Source organism: Balaenoptera ricei, chromosome 3, assembly GCF_028023285.1.
Source record: "Balaenoptera ricei isolate mBalRic1 chromosome 3, mBalRic1.hap2, whole genome shotgun sequence".
In the NCBI taxonomy this organism is placed as follows: domain Eukaryota; kingdom Metazoa; phylum Chordata; class Mammalia; order Artiodactyla; family Balaenopteridae; genus Balaenoptera; species Balaenoptera ricei.
Genome location: NC_082641.1, coordinates 103,601,961 through 103,625,301, shown reverse-complemented (window position 1 = coordinate 103,625,301; position 23,341 = coordinate 103,601,961). Strand labels below are relative to the sequence as shown.

The 23,341-nt window shown below is 40.5% G+C and overlaps 1 long non-coding RNA gene across 1 annotated transcript in view; it reads left to right on the top strand.

Annotated features, from left to right (window-relative positions):
- The window catches only part of LOC132363748 (uncharacterized), a 231,170-nt gene extending 216,050 nt beyond the window's left edge, over positions 1–15,120 (top strand). Inside the window, exons 3-4 of the long non-coding RNA XR_009502652.1 lie at positions 5,339–5,381; positions 14,972–15,120. This is a non-coding gene — a long non-coding RNA (uncharacterized LOC132363748). The remainder of the gene's footprint in view (positions 1–5,338; positions 5,382–14,971) is intronic.
- The last annotated feature ends 8,221 nt before the right edge of the window (positions 15,121–23,341 follow it).

Below are 23,341 nucleotides of genomic sequence, written 5' to 3'. Positions count from 1 at the left end.
ACAGACAAATACAGTATGCTAATATAATATGTAAGACAATCTAAGTCTGTAACATTAACTGCTTAGTTTTACATCCTTGCTTTTAGCATGCATCCTGGGACTTTCTCAGTAAATCAAAGACTTGTCTCTGTTCCTATCAGCAGTACTGGAGATGTTTTGAGTTTTCTCTTGATCCTGGGATTGTGATTCCCCAAATTTCACCCCATTCCCTGATCCAAAAACATGCATCTTTCTGTACTTTATTTTCTCATTGTACTTGCATTACATATTTTCTTGCTAAATTAATATTGAGTGTTTGGATTATTATGACCATGTAAATATATAAGTAGGTAAATATGTAAATATGACCATATATACAATGAACTCTATATTATACTATATTTAGTATATATGAAATCCTTTTTATTTTCCCTGAAACTAATGATTTCAGTGTTTTAAGATGGGCATGCACTCTGCACCTCATTCTTTGCTGGCTTCCATTTGGCCATTTTGCACACTTATATTACCCACCTAACCCTGAAGGAATTGTTTTCTGTGATCCTATAATCTGTACTAGTACTTTCTGAAAGAACTCTAAAACTCCTTTCAATCTAGTCTAATACACATCAGGTCATCTGTTTAGTTCCTTTTTCTGGTTTCTCTTAGAAATTCCCTCTTGGAATCCTCTAGCCTCTCTCTCTGATGTGTACTGGTTGTTCTCTAGACCCACTGCACAACTCTTGTCTTGCAACATCTGCTCTAGGAAATGGTAGATTACAAAAGTTCTCAGTATCCTTTACCCTTACCTGAATCCCCACTCCTTACAATGTGTCATCGTAGCTCCTCCCAACAGGCAGTGGAATTTATTTCCCTGCCCTTGAATCTTGACTAGCATTGTGACTTACTTTAGCCAATAGAATGAACTGGAAGTGAGGATGTGCCTCTTCCTCTAGGCTCACTTCCTCTTTCACGCTTGGAACCCTGCTGCCCATGTGACAACAATCCCAGTCTAGCTGGAGGATGAGCAACCATGTGGAACCAAGATGACGACCCCACTGAGGCTGTCCTAGATTAGGTAGACCCTAGCTGATCCAGAATTTGATTGCAGACACATGAAACCATCTAAGATCAGAAGAACTACTCAGCTCAGCCTAGCTCAACTGGTCAACCTGCAGAATCTCAAGCTAAATAAATAGTTGCTATTTAAAACCACTAAGTTTTAGAGTACTTATACAAATTCTAATACAACTGGCCTCAAGAAAATGTGCCAGATGAATGTATGGGAGGAGTAAAGACGGCATCTCCTAGGCCCTAGGAGCTGGGGATTTGATGTATCAGCAGCAGCTTTGGTTCCAGAATATGTTGAATGTACTTTAAAAAAGAAAAAACTTTAGAGATAATTCACATACTATAAAATTCACACTTTTAAAGTATACAATCGAATGGACTTTAGTATATTCACAGGTTTATGCAACTATCACCACTATCTAATCCAGAGCAGTTTTATCACCCCTAAAATAAGTCCCACACCCATTAGCAGTCAGTCTCCATTCCCCTCTCCCTCAACTCCTAGCAACCACTAATCTACTTCTGTCTCTATGGACTTGCCTATTCGGGACACTTCATATAAATGGAATCATACAACATGTGGCCTTCTGTTTGGTTTCTTTCAATTAGTATATAATTTTAACTCTTATGTTTAGATCTTTGATCCGTCTTGAGTTAACTTCTGTATACAGTGTGAGGTAGGGAGTCCAATTTCTCCTTTGTAAGTGGGTGTCCAGTTGTGAGTACTCTTCTAGTTGAATGCATTCAGTGTGGGAGTGAAATTCTTCCCTAAGCAATTCTAATACGAGAGGCAGAAGTGGCAGCACAAGCTCAGAAGTACTTTCTCGTAACATAATGTGAAGTCTGTATTACCAGACAGACCTCACCCTCAGGCAGCACCAAAGTTCCAGGAATGCCAAAGACAAAAGGGCAAGTGAAACTAAAGTAGTTTAATAACTTGGATGGAAAAGATAGGCACTGCAAATAATTCTTGGTGATTGGGTTCCCATCATTTCAAATTTCTAATCTTTGTAAGTAGGCAGCAATATCTGAAATGCACTCTGAGAAATGTGATAGTGAGTTTAGAGAGACCACAGAAATGGTGAATGAGTAGTGCCCTCATTAACATTTTGCTGGGAGATTTCACCCAATTTATTTTGAATTCACAGTTTGTGGATTCTGGATAACAGACATTAACTGACTGCATGTGAAGATGCTGAACCAAGAGTTTTTCCATCTACTTTACTTCCTTCAGATGTTGAATTTTTGTTATATGGCCTTTAGCAACTCTTAGAATGGATTCTCAGAGTACACTATTGCCTGTAGGAACTGTTGATAGAGGCTGGGGATCATCTTGTTTCCTCAATTTGGTGGTTTTGGAGCCAGAGCTGTAATAATCTTGTGTGTCACATGAAGTTTTCAGGATCTTAGAAAGGGAGTTGTGATATTGTGATCGACAATGAGAAATACGTATTTGGTCTTTGTCCTGGTTCTGGCACAGAGCGCCTAAAACTCTTGGACTGTCCTAGGAGATGAGAAGGAGAAAGGTGTCTTTTGTTATGTTAATGATATGAAAAGTACCTAGGGATAGGGGTTGATTGCCAGTGGAGCTAATCAAGTGATTAGAGAAGTAGAACCTTCAATTCCACTACCCCCCTCTCTGAAAAATCTGGAGATTGAATTCAACTACCAGTGGCTGATGATTTAATCCATCATGTCTCTGTAATGCAGCCTCCATAAAAACCCAAAAGGATGGGGTTCAGAGAGCTTCCTGGTTGGTGAGTATATAGAGATTTGGGGAGAATTGTACCCCAGTAGGGCATGGAAATTCCTAATCCTTTCCTCTAGCTTGTCTTATGCATCTCTCCTATCTGGCTGTTCCTAAATTAAATCCTTTAATATGCTTTATGATAAACTGGTAATCTACCGAGTAAACAGGTTTACTGAGTTTTGTGAGCTGCTCTAGCAAATTAATCGAACCCAAGAACAGGGTCATGGGAACCTCTGATTTATAGCCAGTCCGTCAGAGTCACAGGTAACAACCTGGACTTATAATTGGCATCTGAAGTGTAGGACGGTCCTGTGGGACTGTGTCCTTTACCTGTGTAGTCCGATACTATCTCCTGGTAAGTGTCAAACAATTGAGTTGAATTATAGGACACCCAGCTGGTGTCAGAGAATTGCTTGGTGGTGTGGAAAAACTTACATCAGAATAGGGTTCAGCATCTGAGGAATGCATACAGAGAATTGGCACTGAAGTAAATGCCACTTTTGATGTCAAGAAGGAACTACATCCATTCCAAGGAGAGACAACCCAGGATGGAGCTGCTGAAGGAACAATAATTTTACTGAGGCATCAAGAACTCCTTTACCTGACAGATGAAAGGATACTAAATTAGGGAGGATGTATTTTGAACTTTAAGAATTTCAGACTTAGGACCATTAACTCACTCGATCAAGAAAAACTGATTTTTAACTTTAATGCCTTTGGATTTTAACTCGCAAAAACTTTTACTCACAAGGGCAGGATAATTTTATTTGGACTTTAATATAAAATGCAATACTTCTGAATTTTAATATGATAATGGGAGGGTATGTATATTAAAATCTGTCATCTCTACATTGTTGACATTTTATTATTGGAGTATCTATATTTTCATGTTGTCACTTAATCTCATTGCTGACTCTCTCATATGTTATGTCAGACAATGTGCCTGGACATTATTTAGGGCCAAAAATAAAATAGTGAATGGGTTTTCAGCTTTGGATGCAGAAGTAATTTGAAGTTAATTTACTTACTGTATCATTCAAACTCATTTTTCGAGCATTCTGAGGGGAAAATCAATATTGATCCCCAGTGGTCTCAGGAGGATACCTAAAAGAGAATGTTGTGGGAATGACTTCAGGAAGGACTCTTCTGATAGATACCTATTTTCACCCCAGTTGATAACCACCCCCGGCTCCCATCCCCAACTGACCATATACTTCATGGTTAAGCCCAATGTGTTAAGGGAAAAAACCCAAAGTTAGGGAATTTTTTGGAGAAATACTTCTTTCCTATTCCAGATGTTTTTCTCCGTATGGGGAGACCTCATATAGTATAATTCTTGCCCCCTTTCTCCCCTTTTGCTGATTCCATAGGGGAAGACCCAGGCTTCTCACTGTAGGGTGCTTGGTTTTTCAAAAGCAACATCCAAAAAGTAAGCATTCTAAGCACCTCAGGCAGAAGCTGTAAGGCTTATGATAAAGTAGCCTCAGTGGTCCCAGAATGTCATGTCTGTCATATTCTGTTCATTAAACAAGTCACTAAAGCCAGCTTGGTTTCCAGGGGAGGGGAGTTAGTTTGTACCTTTTGATGTGTGAAACAGTAGGCTTGTCCGTGCAAGGTAGGATTGATGGTGGCCTTCTCTGGAGCTTATCTGCTATACACGTTATACGTTTTCCCATCCTTTTACTTTCAACCTGTCTATGCTTCATAATTAAAATATGTTTCTTAGGAACATCATGAAGTTGGGTCTTGATTTTTTTTAATCCAAACTAATAATTTCTGCCACTTAATATATATGTTTATTTCATTTACATATAATATAATTATTGGTATAGTTGCATTTAAGTCTCCCATGTTATTTTTTGTTTTATATTTAATCCATTTGTTCTTTGTTCTACTTTTTCTCCTTTCCCGCTTTCTCTTGAGCAAATTGCACTTGTTTTAGTATCCCATTTTCTTCTATGTATTATCTTCATAAGTCTTTGTGTTAAATTTGTTTTTATTAATTGCTTTGGAGTGTACAATATGGATTATTAAATTGTCATCTCCTTTATTTTTTATATTTTATTTATTTATTTTTTTGGCCACACCACGTGGCATGTGGGATCTTAGTTCCCCCCAACTAATCCGTGCCCCCTGCATTGGAAGCACGGAGTCTTAATCACTGGACCGCCAGGGAAGTCCCTGTCATCTCCTTTAATGAACAGCATAAGTACCTTAAAATAGAATAATTCCCTCAATCTCCTTCCACATTTTGTCTTCTTGTCACTTTATACTTTACCACTATGTATATTATAAACACCGTAACCAATGTTTGTATTTTTGCTTTAGTCAAAAATTTTTTAAAGAATAATGTGTTTATATGTAAATACAATCTATAATATCATATAAAGAAATCATATATGTGTGTATAATACATATTGTATAAAACAAATATGTATGTGCGTGAATACACACAAATCTGTGACAGAGAGATGGATGGATAGATATAGACAACATCTCAAGGTGCATCTCTCTCAGATCTCCTCTACTCCTTTTCTTTAGGTCTACTCCCAAGTGCTGAGTGAAGATCCATGGAAAAGACATGGTGAGTGAGTGGAGACTTGCTTTATGGCTGGCTGAGGGTTCTTTGAATTGCAATCCATTGTGCTTCCCACATGAGGCTATTAAAAGGTCATTAGAATTTTGACTAGTAAGTCTATGATGGATCCCTCCTCCTGCTGCAGTTGTGCGAGGTATAAGACCAGTGCTCAGTCCTTTTTTTTTTTTTTTTCCTCCTGGAAAGTGTTCCTCACTCTCTGGAGTATAGTTTATTTGGGTTTCTTTGTGTCTGCTTCTGACAGGTTTCAAAAAACTATGATTTTGCAGCTTTTCCAGGCTTCTGTTGTTATTAGGGTTTTGTTCCTTTCTACATGTGAATTAAAGCAGAATTTTCCAAATTCCTTAGAATTAAGAGAATTCACATTTAGGTTTCCTTCAACCTCAAAGGCTTTTTTACTCTTACTCTTGAATTTGTCTAATTCACGTTTATCGCTCAAGTTTCAACTTCAATGTCCTTTCCTTGTGAGAGACTTCCTCTAATAACCCTTTTATTTCTCTTCTAATTGTAAATCATTATCTTTGTGAGATTCTCAGTAGTTGTCATAGTGATGGGGCTAATACTCTGTGATTAATGTGGCTGTTGTATCAGAAAATAGGAACAGGACTTCCCTGGTGGCTCAGTGGTTAAGAATCCGCCTGCCAATGCAGAGGACACGGGTTCGATCCCTGGTCCGGAAAGATCCCACATGCAGTGGAGCAACTAAGCCCGTGCACCACAACTACTGAGCCTGTGCTCTAGAGCCCTCGAGCCGCAACTACTGAGCCCGCGTGCCACAACCACTGAAGGCTGCGCGCCTAGAGCCCATACTCTGCAACAAGAGAAGCCACCGCAATGAGAGCCTGTGCACCGCAACGAAGGGTAGCCCCCACTTGCTGCAACTAGAGAAAGCCCACATGCAGCAACGGAGACCCAACACAGCCAAAAAGAAATAAATAAATTTATATTAAAAAACCCAACCGTCTTCTCTCTTAAAAAAAAAAAAAAGAAAGAAAGAAAAGAAAAGAAAATAGGAACAGATAGGGGGAGAGGGGATTTTCTGGATAGTAGCTGTGTTTTTGTCTGCCTTGCATTCTATTTGATGTCTTTAACTATCAGTGGCTCCCATTCCTTTGGACAGATGCTTCTCGCATCTGAGACTTGAGGGACTGTTACTGTATAGTGCCTCCCAGTCACACCTCTCTTCTATTCTAGGTGGGCAAGTGATGGAGGCCGAGCCAACCTGAGAACCCTACTCCTAGTACCAACATCGGTATTATTCAATACTCCTTGGGTGCAAGACACAGTCTCCCAACTTAAGCTTAGTCAATAGAGGCAGTTCATTTGTTTATGTCACTGAAAAGTACAAGAAGTTTGTTTCAAAAATTGAATCATGAGCATTTTTTCAACATGTGGGTTTCATTTAGTAATGAAAATGATGACTGTTAACTTTCTATTCTTGTATTATTTTAGATGTTACATTATCTAATAGGTTCTTATAGGCATGATAGGTCAATGGATCTGGTTTCATTACTAATTCTTTTTTTTTTTTTTAATGAAAGCTTCTTTATTTATTTATTATTTATTTATTTATTTATTTATTTATTTTTGGCTGTGTTGGGTCTTCGTTTCTGTGCGAGGGCTTTCTCCAGTTGCGGTGAGTGGGGGCCACTCTTCATCGTGGTGCACGGACCTCTCACTGTCGCGGCCTCTCTTGTTGCGGAGCACAAGCTCCAGACGCGCAGGCTCAGTAGTTGTGGCTCACGGGCCTAGTTGCTCCACAGCATGTGGGATCTTCCCGGACCAGGGCTCGAACCTGTGTCCCCTGCATTTGCAGGCAGATTCTCAACCACTGTGCCACCAGGGAAGCCCTCATTACTAATTCTTTAATGACTGCTCAATATTCTGCAGTTATACAATAAACTGCTGTACACCTTCTTTTGGGGGATAGTACCTTATATGCTAAATGGGAAATACCAGAACCTCTGCAGCTCATTAAGAAAATCAGATTATTACGGAGAAAGCATATCTGTGACAACAATCATTTCTTTTATTAATTTCAAATGATCTAGTTTTAGGGATTCAGCATCAACAGAATGCAACCTGTAGTGGGATCCATCTACCTGCCTTTCTCTTTTTCTCCCTTCTCCCTTCTTGAGCTCCCCTCTGTTTTCTCTCCCTTATTTCTCTCTCTTTCCTTTGCTTTCTTCTCATCCACATCTTCCCTCATTTCCATTCCTCTTTATTACATATACCCCATTTCACTTTTACTAGACTGCATATAAAGGAGACAATAAAACTCAATAAAATGGCAATTTACTAGGACAGTTTAGGCTGATGAAGAATCTCTGAAATGTTATAGCCTCTTCTGAGGGTGGGCCAGTTTCTCTTAAAGTCATTTAGCGGAAGAGAATTTCCCAGGATGAGGATCTGGCTGAGCCGGATAGGCTCTGGGGCAGGGTTACTGCCTCTCCAGGGTTCTGCAGTTGGTGGGTTGTGATGATAAAACCAGCTCTGAGTACAGGAGATTTTCATTTGATGAGTGGTCTGAACATCAAACTTAGTGGTTATAAAATATTTGCTGCTGAAAGCCACAGAGCATTGATAAACACATCCTGGACAGCTGAGTTATTGCAATCTACTTAACATGAGGAGAACAAATTATGAGTCAACTGTTCCTGTTTAATAACCCTACTCAGGGCAGAGGGCTGCTCAAGGCTGGCATTAACCCTGCATGCACTGTGTCTGGCCAAGATCCCGGCAAGGGCTGTGCAGGATGGAAGCGATTCAGGTGGGTTTGCCATTAGGTACTAAGGTACGCAGAGAGGAAATTTTAAAAGGCCCATCTGGTAAAGGAAATAAACAATTTGTAAAACTGCTGTATGGTATCGAATACACTACCAAGACCCCTTCTGTGGTTTACATTTCATCTTCCTTATACTACACGTGTTTAGGCTTATTAAATCTTGGCCTCAGCATAATACTGTATGCTTTTATGCTATTGGGGGAAGGGAAGGAATATTTGTCTTCTGTTCTCTATTAGTCATTTGAACCTAGGTCGGTCAACTCGGCCCAAGTGCTATAAATACTCTTGTTGAAATCTGACTCCGTTTCTGTACTTCCAAGATCATGCTTTTCTGTAACGTGGCCAGAAAGGAATGGCTTCATCTCACTCTTGGGAAACAGACTTGAAATAACGTTTCTTGTGAGCATTGTTTTAAAAAGGAAATGAATTTAAAATAGTGTTTGTTTCTTAACTGGCTCCCAAGCATGCATTCGGGGTTATGTGTGGAAGGTACATATATACGGAGGGTGAGTGAACGTGCTGTGAGTGGGCAGTGAGCCAGCGGGTGGTGCTGCCCTTGACCTGAATGTTGTCCTGAGCATTTTGCTTAATCAGGGCTATGGGGTGGTATTTGAGGCTTAGCCAAGTTGAGGCATCACATCTCTGTCCTGCATCTCCACTTCATTCACTAGCACCCCACACACCCACGTGCACCTCCTCCAGCAAAAACACGTACGTACACGTGTGCGTGCACCCACATGTACTCCAGACTTAGGCTCTGACTGCTCTGGAAGCTTTTACTCCTCCAAGCCATTGTCATTCTTTCCTTGACCCCCAAGGCTGAAATCACTGCTGGAAATCTACCTGCAGAATCCACACACTCTGCCGGCAAAGAATTAGAAGTAAAGGTATGCAAAATACATGTTTAAGAAAAGTGCACAAAACCAAATTAAACCCCACAGTATTTTTCTCTCTATTGGCATACTCCCAGTAGTTTCAAATTAGTTTGCCTTGAGTCAAGAATTTCCTTAAATGAAATGCTCTGTGCTAGGAAGGCTTTTAAGACCTCTTCACCTTAAAGTGCAAACCTAGAAAGCAAAGTCTCGATTTGGCATGCCACTTAAAACATGATTAGTGGAGCATATCAGCAGGCTAGAAATAGCTGCATTTGTGAACCTCATGTTCTCTAGCTCTTGACTGCCAGCCAAGCCCCAAATCAATCCCAAAGAATGAAAAATAAGATAATAATGAGAAAATGGACTTTTCAAGCCAAAACCCAAGAAAGCATCTTAGTCTCCGTAAGCTGACTTTGGGCCACATAAAACAAGAAATGGTGACTCTGTCCTGTCTTTAAACAATTTGCTGTGTCACTACACACACACCCTCCCTTCTCTTTAGGTCTTGGTTTCCTTATTCGTAAACTGGGGACCAATTTTGCTAACTTTCTCCTTTGGAATATAATGCGTTCTTATGTCTAAATACCTGGTGCTTCCCATCTGCCGGGATATTTTGAGCGGGAAGGTTTTTCAGAAGTGCCAGATATTAAGCTTAATTTCTGTTCTGAGTTGGTGTAAGGCAGGCTTGATTTTTTCCTTCCCGTTGATATATGTCCTGTACCTTGCCTAGGACAAGCTGTTGTAAAATGTTTCAAGAGCTCTCTTTTGTTTTGAGGCCGTACTTCCTTTGGTCTGAATCTGAGCTGGGTGGCAGGCCAGTGGACCCACTTTTAACTTCTCCCTACAGAGCCGGGTGGGCGTTTACTGCCCCTGTTTGTTTTGGAGAATCAGCCATAAATCAGTGCTCATTTTCCATCTTCTCCTTATTGATGGAATTGCTGGAGGAAAACAGCTTGTCTCTCAAGCTCTTGGAGACCTGCAGGAGGAAAGCTGCATACAGTAAAAGTTGTTTTGACAGAAAACTGACCAAACATGACAATGGACAGAGAGGGGATGATGAAAGGGAGGGGGAGAGAGGGGACACGCTTTTCTGTTTTGAACAGAGGCGTGCTCTCTCTTTTTTCTTTGTTAAATTACTTTTTCGTATGAAGGACACAAAGGGAACGGCCCCTACTGGCAGCCAGAAGGCAGAAAACAAACCCTTTGAAATTTCTAATTTGTTTATAGATGGTCCTCCAGGAGCCAGCTGGAAAATAATTTTGTCTGCCAGAGACAGGGAACAGCTACCCGAGGGTGTTGTGGTGAAAAAAATGACTCTCGAGTTTTGGTCCTTGAATGTCTTATTGTTCAGCACTCAGCAGTTGTTCTGAAATTACTCATCTGGCAGAGAAAGAAAATGGAAGAAAAATCCCTCCACTACTCTCTGGCCCGAATCTCTAGGAAAGTTACCTTCTAAAAAAATGGTTTTTGATTTGGTTTTATACTGTGTCAATTAATTGTCAAGTTACACAAAGATTTGTGAAATCCTGTCTGCTAATATGTCTTTTCCTCTCTGAGGAGGATTATTTTTGTGGCTACTTCCCAGATCAGTCACTTCACCCAGTTCAGGCGACACTGTTTTCCCTCTGTGATGTGCTAACAGTTGAACTCGTTTTCTAGATAATACCGCAGAGTCTACAGACCTCTCATGGGCAAACCTAATCTGAGGGTGTTTCAGAATGTGGATAAGACATAGGTTTGGAGATAGTCAGGGATCTCTGTTCTTGAGCATAAGCGGGTTTCTAGAAGTTTCCCCCTCAGTTTTGTTGTTTATGAAATGGGGACTAGGATCACCTTTCCTGCATTTATGGTGATGTTGTGGAGATACCCTCACACCTGGTATAGGGCAGCAGCAATGTTTTCACGGAAACTGAGATCACTGACTTGGAGAGAATGCCTCAAACAGTCCTTTTATCCTATAGATTAGGAAACTGAGACCCAGTGACTTGATGAAGGAGGCATAGCTGTTTAGGGCAGACTTATGGTTAGAACTCAGGTCTCAACTGTTAGCCTACAGCTGCTTCCACTATTTCTTCCGTTCTTGTGGCTTTGGCGATGGAAGTAATTTTAGGTAGTATGTCGATTTCACATGAATCTCTCTAAATCCATAGATTTGACCCCTCCCTGTAATCCCAGGAGAGGGCTAACTATTTGCCATCTGAAGCTGAAAGAGTAAACTAAGTGGGTCTGTGCTATTACCTGCCTCTTTTTGCCTTTGTCTGGGGTGGTGAAAACTACTAAAATCACAGGACCAGGAGAATGGTACAACCACGACTTTAAGATCTCCAACTGCTTCTGGGCTCTCAGTGTTTCCTGATTATCCTTCTCTGCTTGCCTAACGTGCTCTTTTTTTCTCAAGCCTTCATTCTCCTTCAACGTGTTATCCATCCCCCCAATTTCCTGATGATTGTCAGTCGATGACCCCGCTCTGTATTTTACAGAGAAAATGGAAGCTATTCACAAAGGTCTCCTTCAAACTCCTGTCTCCACACCCCGACACTTAACACCTCTACCCATCTTGTTCCCCTTCATATTTCTGTGAAATATGTGTCATTTCTCACAAATAAATGTTCCCTCTCTGCTGGATTCTTTGTTCTTGTTCTTTGTGCTTGTTTCAGAGTGCTCAGTCTAATCTTCCTTTCTTGGATCTTTAACTTTATTCTGTTTGGTGATTCTTTCTAATTTATGCTTAAGCCACTTCCATTGACCCTGTATCTCCTTTGGCTCCTGATTTACCTTTCTCTTTTCTTTCACAGCAAATCTTCCTGAAATAAGAAGTCTGTATTACTGCTTCCATTTTTTTACTGCCCACTTATTCTGCAACCTAAAGTATCTGGGTTTTACCTCTGTTACCCTTCTGAATCTACTCTTATAGGTCCCAAGAGACAAGCTTGTGGCAAAATTCATTGGATATACACTTCCTAGGCATAATCATATTTAACCCATGGGCAGCATTTGACGCCAGTGATAACTTTGTTTATCTTAAAACAATCTCCTTATTGAATACATGGCATCATATACTCATGGTTTTCCCCATAACTCTCTGGCCATTTCATTTCAGATTTCTTTTCATCCTCATTTTCATCTGCCCAGGTTGTTAGTATTGGCATTGGTTAGATTTTCTCCTAAATGTATAATCCTATCCATTTCACTGTGTTTAATTTTCCACCCATATCCTGGCAACTTCCAAATCTTCATTTCCAACACATATGTCTTTTCTGAATTTCAGACCCTGTTATCCAAATGCCTACAAGACATCTCTATTTGGGTGTTCTACAGGCACCTTCAACTCAATACAGAACAAAGCAGTCTTTGTTCCGAACCTGCTCTTTCTCCCATGTTACTTATCTCAGTGAATGGTAACATAGTTCACCCAGTTGTTCAGGCCAGTATCTTGAGATTCCTGCTTGACCCCTTTCCCTAGCACTGCTTCTCATCCAATGTCTCTAAGCCATTTTCACACAACCCTAAATGTTTCTCCGTTCCATCCAATTTCCCTCATACCTTAATCCCCGCCACTGTCTCTCTTGCTTGGATTACTCCATAGACTTCTAATTGTTCTCTTTATCTTCTGTATTGTTTCCAATTCACTTCCTATACTGCAGCGAAAGTGATATTACTAAAACAAAAATCTATTCAGGTCATTGTCTTTTTTGACTTGCTCTCCATTGCCCAGAAAAAAGGCAATACTTTGACTCCTTTTATGTGAGTTACATGACCTAAACTCTACTTATCAATTCTACTTCATCTTGCCTGTTTTCCCTACATATACTTTTTAATCTAGTAAACTTATTTTATTTCCTCCAATATGCCTTCCTTTTTCTATCTCTTTCAGTCAACAAGTGTTTACTGAGCATTTACTATGTGCTAAGCACCTTCGCTGTTTTCCCTGCCTTCACTCTTTCTTTCCTTCACCCTACTTTTAATGTAGCTAACTCACTCCTTGGACTTTGCCTGGGAAGTCTTCCCTGAGACCCTTCATGTTAAGGGTTCCTGCTCTATGCTTCCATGGCAGCTTAATTGTCTTCTATGGCAGTGCTTACTGCTTTCTTTATAATTGCTTGTTTAATTTCTAACCAGTCTTCCCCACTAATTGTATGGGGACAAGGGCACAGACTGTTATCTGCATTGTTCACTATTGTGTCTCTATTATCTAGAACAAAGGAGAGGCTTAGTAAATATTTATGGAATGAATAGATAAGTGAATATTTTAAAAGTTTGGAGACAGAATGTGCATAATATTGCTAGCAGTATCACCATTCAACTGATAATAATAAGATGACAGGCTTCTCAAGGAGTTAAGAAAAGCGATGTTTAAATTTTATCCTTTCATTCTGGAGGTCTTTAGAACATTCTCAGAAAGACCTGGCATAAGGGAAGGGTAAGATGAGATAATTTGTTGACCTGGCACATTTATAAATGTCTACAGAGCACCCTAAATTAGCCCCATATTGACATAGTCCAGGGAGAGCCATGGCAGGTGATGTCATTCTTGTTCTCTTAGTCCCAGGAGCTAGAGACTCAGGGAACACTTATGTGGGGATGATTTCCATGCCTAGCCCCTCCCTCAGGTGTATGGGGGACAGAAAGAATGCAAAAGGAAAAAGAGAAAAGTAGAAAAGGAGCGCAGATAGGCAGTGATTGTAGAAGTTTTGCAAACTGTATGTTTTTAATCTTTACAGCTTAATTTCAAAGCCTAGTGGGCAGTAGCATGTCCAAACTGTGATACAAGATAAATCAACATTCATGGCAAGGTTGCTAAGTGCAAGGAGGTCTTATTAGTATAAAATCACGTAAAGGAGCAAATATAAGGAATGACAGAAAATAACTTTATAACAGTACAAAGTTAATGCACACAGGAATAAAGGGCCCAGGGCTAAAAGGCAAAACTTAATATTTGTGTAAGGGATAGCATGGTGATCATTAATTAGACCGATAGTACATTGTTAATGGGATCAGAGCTAGCAAAGTAGCAAAGATTCCAACATGATTATTCTACTAGGTTATTTATAATGTGTGGCTATTGTAAAAAATCCCCAGGAAATATTCACATATCAAATCTAATGGTAGATCAGATTTAATAAAAACTATCCTGTTTATTGAGTTCTATCATATGTCGTAAACTATGCTAAGACCTTATAAACGTTATTGGGTTTAGTCTTCATGTCAACCTTGAAGTAGATATTATTATTCCCATTTCACATACTGACTAGTCAGTATGTCAGGTGGGAATTATGACTCCACAGCCTGTCTTCTGCAGGGCTGTGCTATCCAGCCGTTCTCCTAATTGATGTACATTTAATTCTCATAATAAGGATCTCAGAGCATATTTCAAACCATAGGATTCAAGTCTCACTGAAATAAAACCCTCTAGATTGTGGAAAAGTCCTTTTCTCAACGTGTCACATGTAGGGTGGGGGTGATGGGGTGAATGTGAGGATGAGGAAAGAGACTGAAAGTGAACTCTCTTTCCTTCCCACCCTAAGTTTGTGAGTCCCCACTTGGAGTGATTTGATGTGCTTTGATAAACCACTTGTCCTAACATGTTATCTGCAATTTATATCATCACTCCAAAAAATTGGGCAATATTACTAGAAGATCCCTGCCAGTACATCTTGAATGGATAATACTTTAAACTAGCAATTAAAAAATGCTTATTGAGAGAGCTCTGTGTTTCTCATATGCAAATAGACATTGAGGCATTGTTTAAAGCAACATCAATTCTGGCAAGACATATAAACATATGTTAGACATATAAACGACAAAATAAAATACAAAGAAATAAGTACCATGCTGAATATTGTAGTGGGGGTTGATTAAGCTGGCCCTTCTATCATCCCTTCCCCATTCTCTGGTGACACAGTTTCTCTTTCTTGTAGGGAATCCATTTTGTTCATGACCCTGAGTTTATCAACCTCAAGTATGAGTCCAAGACTGAGACTTAGCCAATCAGAGAGAAAGTACTCCACTCTCTCATCTCTCACCTCATCCTGGATTCATTCAGGAATGGGCATGTGACTCAAACCAAGCCAATCCCATTCTCTGTCTCGTGAATCTGAGTCTCGAGTGAAATGGCACAGGGTGGGGGAATTGTTTCTTTCTGGCGGCAACACCCTGGAGAGAAGACCCATTACTCTCTACCATCAAGATTCATATAACTACCCTGTTTCAGTCCTTCTGGAGGCCTGATGGTCCAATTCCTCCTGCAAGCCTGTGAGAGACTTTAAGTTTGTCACTTAATTTCTCTTATGTAATTTTATCTCTCTTTTCTCCTTTTTTGGTCGTTATCGTTATTTTTGATTTTTTGTTTGTTAACTAGAGCTGCTCTTGTTGCTTGTAACCAGAAGACCCTGACTGATAGAGAAATTGGTATCAGGAGTGGGGTGTAGCAGATAACAAAAGCTACAAGAGGAAACTGGCAGAATCGTAGAGGGGCAGTGGTGGGCGGTGGTGGGGGTGGGGGGGTGTGAGGGTGGGGGGTGGGAGGAGGAGGGTGGGGGAGGGGTGGGGTGGGGAGGGGGAGGGTGGGGGAAAGGGAGGAGTGGGGGAGGGGGAGGGTGTGAGGGTGGATGGAGGGTGGGCAGTGAGGGTTCTCCCAGTTCTGACTGAGAAGCTGGCAATGCTTATTAAGTGGCAGCAAAATAGCTTCTTACAATGTCATTGCTTGTTGTTTCTTGGTACAGAAATATACCTACTAAAACTGTAATTTTAAAAGGTTTTGTGGAAAAATGTGAGACTTTTGGAATTTGTTGATTACTTTTTAAAATGAATAAACTTAATTTAATTTTTAGAGCAGTTTTAGGTCCGCAGCACTATTGAACAGAAAGTACACAGAGTTCCCCCTGTTCCCGCAAACATACAACTTCCCCCTGTTGATTACTTTTAAGATTTTCAATAAAGTTTTATAAGAAAGGTACCAGCTATGGCCTAAGCTAGACCATTTGAAAGCAGAGAGGAGAGGAGAGAACTCTGCTGGGAGAACACTTTCAGTTGAGGGCTATGAGGATGGACTTTCATGGGGCCCCCTCACTAAGAGATAGGAGTAGAAAGAGTAACCTCAACCCAGATTCAGAGACCACACCTGGATAAATTGTCTGACTTCAATTGCTAGTCTGTGGATTTTTCTAGAAAGTTAATTGTGCAGTGGCAAAGTGAAGTTTTAAGGTGCTTATTTTGCAAGGTCTAGGTCTGCAATTTTCTATCCCCCCAAATTTAATAAAGAAGAATTGGGGGCTTCCCTGGTGGCGCAGTGCTTGAGAGTCTGCCTGCCAATGCAGGGGACACGGGTTCGAGCCCTGGACCGGGAAGATCCCACATGCCGCGGAGCTACTGGGCCCGTGAGCCACAGCTGCTGAGCCTGCGCATCTGGAGCCTGTGCTCCGCAACAAGAGAGGCCACGACAGTGAGAGGCCCGCGCACCGCGATGATGAGTGGCCCCCGCTCGCCGCAACTAGAGAGGGCCCTCGCACAGAAACGAAGACCCAACACAGCCAAAAAATAAATAAAGAAATAAAGAAGCTTTCATTTAAAAAAAAAAAAAACAAGGCCCACAAACTATGCTGAGCATTCATTAAAAAAAAAAAAAAAAAAAAAAAGAAGAATTGGGCTGCTCTGGCAATTAAGGCCCCAGGAAAGGAATATTCTTTGATAGTTCTCTCATATTCTCGTGATTATGAGGAGCAATGAACTTGGATGATCTCCCCAGAGGACAGATCAGGGCAGTTATTGTCAATGAGCTAGGAGACCACCTTATAGGGAATCTTTGCAATCCGTGTCTGGCAGGATATGATATACGTTTGGGAACAGTAGCCACTTTAGGTGGTGTCTAAGTGGTAGTTCTTGGTATATTTATCTTGTTTTACCTTCATCCCTATGTCTGGATTGTGTTGGGTGGTTCATTTCACAGGTGGCTACAGCATTAAGAACCTGACTTGCTTTGACTGAGACCAGAGGTACTGAACGTGGAGCTGGACATGGCAATTGGACAGACATTTGGATTGTATCTTTTGAATAGTGTGCTTCTGGTTGTTAGGAGAAGAGTTCAGAGTGAAATTGGTTTGGAAAGTGTTTTTCTCTTTGTGAGGAAAAGAGTGGTACAGATGTTAGCCAGACTAGGGGTAGAAAACAGTGGAAATCTGTGATCTTTCCAGCATCACTTACTCCCTCTTGAAAGAAAGAAAGAACCTGGTTTTCTGTGGGGCAACCATTTCATTGGTTTAGAGCAGACTGACCATCGCATCCTCTCCCAGTACCTTCTCCACGAATGGGTTGAGCATGTAACCCAGGCTGTTCAATACTAAATGTCTCCTTTCCCCTGGTCACAGTAACTGATTTAGGGTTGGAAATGTGATCTAAGCCATGCTCACAAGAGCCCCCTCTGTGATGGTTCTGTTAGCACTATTGAAGAAAATAATTTCTTTTTACTAGAATTGCTAAACCAATAGGATGTGAGTCTTCAGCTGCCCACAAGCACAGGCATGCCACGTGGAGAGAGCCTTTTTGGGGACTGGAGAGAAAGAGAGTGAACGAGAAGGCTGAAACCCTGCTTATATATTTTGAACCCTGGGAATGGCTGAAGTCATCTTTGTTTCCTAAGCTAGTTTGCATACTGTCACACACATTACAAAGTACTAGGGAGCAAAGAAGTATCAATACTTAATTATCTCCCGGGGGGACAGCTGCAAAAAAGACAAAACTTTTGAGATGGGTTTTGAAGGATGATCAGGGGTTTTCTAGTCCGAGAGAAAGAATGAAAAACATTCATGCAGAGGTAACAGCATGATGGAACATAGATTTACAGGAGTACGCACTATATCAAGGAAACGGGCATTCCAAACATGGCATGTGGGGTGGACAGACGGAGGATAATTCTTGAAAGGTAGTGTGGAGGCTGGATGATGAAGGGTCTCTTTGCTATCTAGGTGGTTCCAGCTTCATCGCATAGTCTTTGAGGGTATTTAAGTAGCAGAGCTGTGTGATCCCACCAGAGAGGAGAGGCAGGGATGCTGGGTTGGAAGGAAGAGCAGAGGCTCAGGGGCCATGATGCCTGGAAGCAAATCCTGGCTCCGTCATTTATTCTCCATGTGGCTTTGGGTGAATTCTTGAAACTTTTAGTGCCTCAATTCCTTCATTTGTAAAATGGGGCTGATGTTAATAGCATTAATAGCAGTTATAGGTTTGTTATGAAGATTAAATAAGTCAATGGAAACACCTGTGCAAGTGCTTGACAGGCTAACTGTTTAATAGAGGTATCATTATTGGTGATTTAGAAGTAAAATTCTGGGGAGAGAACTGAGGATTTGGGCGGGGGAGGGGAGGCAGGAGGAAAAATATTGGTCATTTGCATGTGTTGTCCCTTTCACATGGATTAGTTTCTCAGCCTGGATAACTGTCCCCTAACAGACAGACAGGTCCCAGGAGAATAGGATGTAGGACGAACCTGTTTGGGTCAGAAAATGAGAAAGGACAAAAGATCAGTTTCAGAGCATGTGATGCCACCCAGGAGACAGACTTGGGTGCAGTTCTCAAGTTGGGGGGCTTGGGTGACCAGGGAATGGCCTGAGATCACTGGGGAATTGGGGGAAATGGCTGTGGTTAGGGAGACAGACTCCAAAGTCCAGCAACTGGTGGGAAAGCTTTGCCTAGAGATGGCCTTGACTGTGGCAAATCACTGGAAGAGATGTGAAGGAGAACAACTGAAACCACAGACAAGGGTCTGCAGGAGGCCAAAGCAATAGCTCAGAAGGCAAGGGGCCAGGTGGTTAACACCACAGCGAGAAGTTCCATGGCATCCTTAACCATCACAACTAGTCAGGGATTCCATTTGATGCCCCATCACTCAGAACACAGGTTTAGCAAACCCTAAATGTCATTCAACCTAGCTGTCAGCAGCAGGAGAGGCAAAGCCCCCCAGGGCCACTACCAGGCTTATGGCTAAGGCAGAGAATAATTTAAAGGTACAGAAAGATCAGGAGAAAGCAAAGGAAGGAAGGAGGTGTGTAAGAGCATAGAAATCTGACCTCAAATCCAAGCTCTGACAGTTACTAGCTGTTTGATCCTAAACAAGCTTCTCATTTAACTGCATCTTAGAAAGAACAGGCCTGTCTGGATCATTATTCCATTCTAAATGTCTAGAACAGAGCGTGGTATATAGCAAGCATGCAATAATTATCTGTTGAATCAATATAACTGTAAAATGGTACCTTGTAAAAATTAAACGAGCAAATAGTAATAGTTAATGTTTTTTGAATGCTCACTGTGCTTTGTGAGTATGATATTGTGAGTGCTTTACATTTGCTAATTCATTGCATTCTCAGGAAATCTTGTGAGGGAGGAAAGACAATCGTCTTCATTTCATAGATGGGCAAAAGTGGGGCAAAGAGAGATGAAAGACATTGTGCAAAATCACAAAGCTAGAAACGAACAGAGCCAAATTTTTTCCTAGGTAGTCTGCCTCTAGAACCCAACCTCTTAACCACAATGATACATTGGCCCTTAATGCAGATATTTTAATTGCCTGATCAATTTCCCATTCTCCTATCTTTTGATAACTAACCGAATTTTTATTCAGCTCTTTAAACCTCTCTCATGTGAAGTCCGTGTGCTTTGGTAAAAGCAGCAAGCGGGTCAAACCTAAACTAATACACATAATCCCATCCCCTGCACATGATGAACAGCTTAGGGTCAGCACATGACTTAATTTAGGCCAACGATACTGGAGAAGATATCTTCTTGCAGTTTCCAGGAAACAGGCTTCCTAACTTTCTGATTCTTCCTAGAAGGCTTCTGGAAGCAATTCCCCCACCTACACCCCCTCTGCCCTCCTCTGTCTGTGCAGCCATTTGGCGGCCATGCAAGGGAATCTGGCTTAGAATGAAGCTGACACAGTGGAAGGCAGAGTCCCCAGAGAGAACTGAATTCTAATGACATCGCTGAGCCACCAAACCAAACCCTAACTTTTGTTTTCACCAAATACAGTACAGAAAACTTTTTATTCCTCAACCATTTGTAAATTGCTAACATGATGTCAAACAAATACTTTAGAATTTATTTTGTACAGAGTATTCTCCTGAATAACCAAAATAGAACTATCAAAATTAGTATATTAACATTCATTCGTAACTTTCTTCCTATCTTCAAATGACATTAAAGTTTTGTTAATTGTCGCAATAATGATGGTCAACGCACCTATGATCAACTAATGTATGACGATGCAGGCAAGGTTATACAGTGGAGAAAAGACAGGCTCTTCAATAAGTGGTGCTGGGAAAACTGGACAGCTACATGTAAAAGAATGAAATTAGAACACTCCCTAACACCATTCACAAAAATAAACTCAAAATGGATTAAAGACCTACATGTAAGGCCAGACACTAAAAAACTCTTAGAGGAAAAATAAGAAGAACACTCTATGACATAAATCACAGCAAGATCCTTTTTGACCCAGCTCCTAGAGAAATGGAAATAAAAACAAAAATAAACAAAGGGACCTGATGAAACTTAAAAGCTTTTGCACAGCAAAGGAAACCATAAACAAGACGAAAAGACAACCCTCGGAATGGGAGAAAATACTTGCAAATGAAGCAACTGACAAAGGATTAATCTCCAAAATATACAAGCAGCTCATGCAGCTCAATATCAAAAAAACAAACAACCCAATCCAAAAATGGGCAGAAGACCTAAATAGACATTTCTCCAAAAATGATATACAGATTGCCAACAAACACATGAAAGGATGCTCAACATCACTAATCTTTTGAGAAATGCAAATCAAAACTGCAATGAGGTATCACTTCACACCAGTCAGAATGGCCATCATCAAAAAATCTACAAACAATAAATGCTGGAGACGGTGTGGAGAAAAGGGAACCCTCATGCACTGTTGGTCGGAATGTAAATTGATACAGACATATGAAGAACATTATGGAGGTTCCTTAAAAAACTAAAAATAGAACTACCATACAACCCAGCAATCCCACTACTGGGCATAAAGCCTGAGAAAACCATAATTCCAAAAGAGATATGTACCACAATCTTCATTGCAGCTCTATTTACAATAGCCAGGACTTGGAAGCAACCTAAGTGTCCATCAATAGATGAATGGATAAAGAAGATGTGACACATATATACAATGGAATATTACTCAGCCATAAAAAGAAACGAAATTGAGTTATTTGTAGTGAGGAGGATGGACCTAGAGACTGTCATGCAGAGTGAATTAAGTCAGAAAGAGAAAAACAAATACCGTATGCTAACACATATATATGGAATCTGAGGGGAAAAAAAAATGGTTCTGAAGAACCTAGGGGCAGGATAGGAATAAAGACGCAGACGTAGAGAATGGATTTGAAGACATGGGGAGGGTGAAGGGTAAGCTGGGATGAAGTGAGTGAGTGGCAAAGACATATATACACTACCAAATGTAAAATAGATAGGTGGTGGGAAGCAGCCGCATAGCACAGGGAGATCAGATCGGTGCTTTGTGACCACCTAGAGGGGCAGGATAGGGAGGGTGGGAGGGAGACGCAAGAGGGAAGAAATATGGGGATATATGTATACATATAGCTGATTCACTTTGTTATACAGCAGAAACTAACACACCACTGTAAAGCAATTATACTCCAATAAAGATGTTAAAAAAAATACAAAGATGTATTCAAATATAAGCCATTGTTACATCTTTCTAACTTTGCCATTAAACATGAGATAAGCCATAGGAAAATTTCAGTTCTTTCCGAAGCTTTTTGGTGTTTTGCATATATAATTGCTGGGAAAGCATCGAAGATCGAAGATCGTGAGTAGCCTAGAAGATGACCTCATTTTTGTTTTGACCCTGTGACACAAAATCATCACTTCTGAACCCGTCACACCAAAAAAAATGACTAATTCACCTTTAAGACAGTCTCTGAAGTTTACGCCTCAGGTGATGTTACCTAGACAAGAGTGGATTTAGTGGTATGGAATGTACACTTTTCCTGAGTCACGGTGTCTCCTGTGCTTCCAGAAAAATAGTAAGAGTACACTTTTATTGCACAGTTACTTTGTATCAGACACTGTTCCAGCCACTTTGTGTTATTCCTTTTAATTTCTACAACAATCTTATAAGGTTGGTACTATTATTGTTGTTATTTTCTAGTTTAGGAAACTGAAGCACAGAGAAATTAAGTAATATGTCTTGAGTTATATTGTTGGTAGGTGATGGGGATGGATTTCGAATCCAGGAATTCAGCTCTATAGCATGTCTATAAACCATTGCACTATGCCACCACTTACAACCATTTCTAAAAATCAGCTGGGTATACAAATGTGCTTGTGGAATTAAACCATAATATTAAAATATTTAATATTTAAACTTAAGTTAAATGGCAATTTGTAGATGGTAACATAATAACATTAACGGCACAATTTACATATCTATATGTCTAATATATTATACACTAGTGAGTAGGAATATATACATGTTGTTCATTGATGGGTAAAGATATACATACGTATGGTCAAATACATTGTCAAATATAATACATTGCTTAGCGTAATGTATTAGAGTAGTGCACCCTTTCAAGTTATTTTTTTAAATTAACATATGGCCATGTAACTGTTCAACATAGTAAGGTCTAAAAGAGGAAACAAGCACTTTGCTATACCAACATCACAGCGTTGATGGAAGTGTGACAAGATGGATCGTCACCAAGGAATGCTGCAGGAAGAGGAGCTAAAAATCCTTATTCCCTGGGGAGGGTATGAATGTGTCTCTGAGGAAGCAGGTGGACCCAGGGGGTTTCAGATTTGGAATGAGGAAGAATAAGAGTGTGTGTATTTATCAGCGTTGGCCTTGGGACCATCTCAACACATCCCAGTGAGACTAGATGGCAACCACCAAAGGCCACTGGAGATTGTACTTTTTGGTTAAAGCCAGTGTGGACAGTGGCCAGTGACCACAGAAGGGGTACATCGCTTCTGGTGAGCTACTCCTGGAAGTTTTGCTGTAAGCTCCTCTTGGAGAGGAAAGAAAAAGGAGTGAGTGGGAGAAATTACCAAATTTATCTATATACCCAAAAAAGAAAAAAGCTGGGAGTGACCAAGATTACCTTGAATTGGTAATATTATGTCTTCTGCCATGTGGCAGAGTGGAAGATAAATAGCAAGAGAAGTTGAGTTATAGACAATCCATAAATTTATACTTCTACCCGTCAGAGTTTATGGTGAGGAAATCTGTTCCTGCTACATTTGTAACGAACTGAATATTCTTC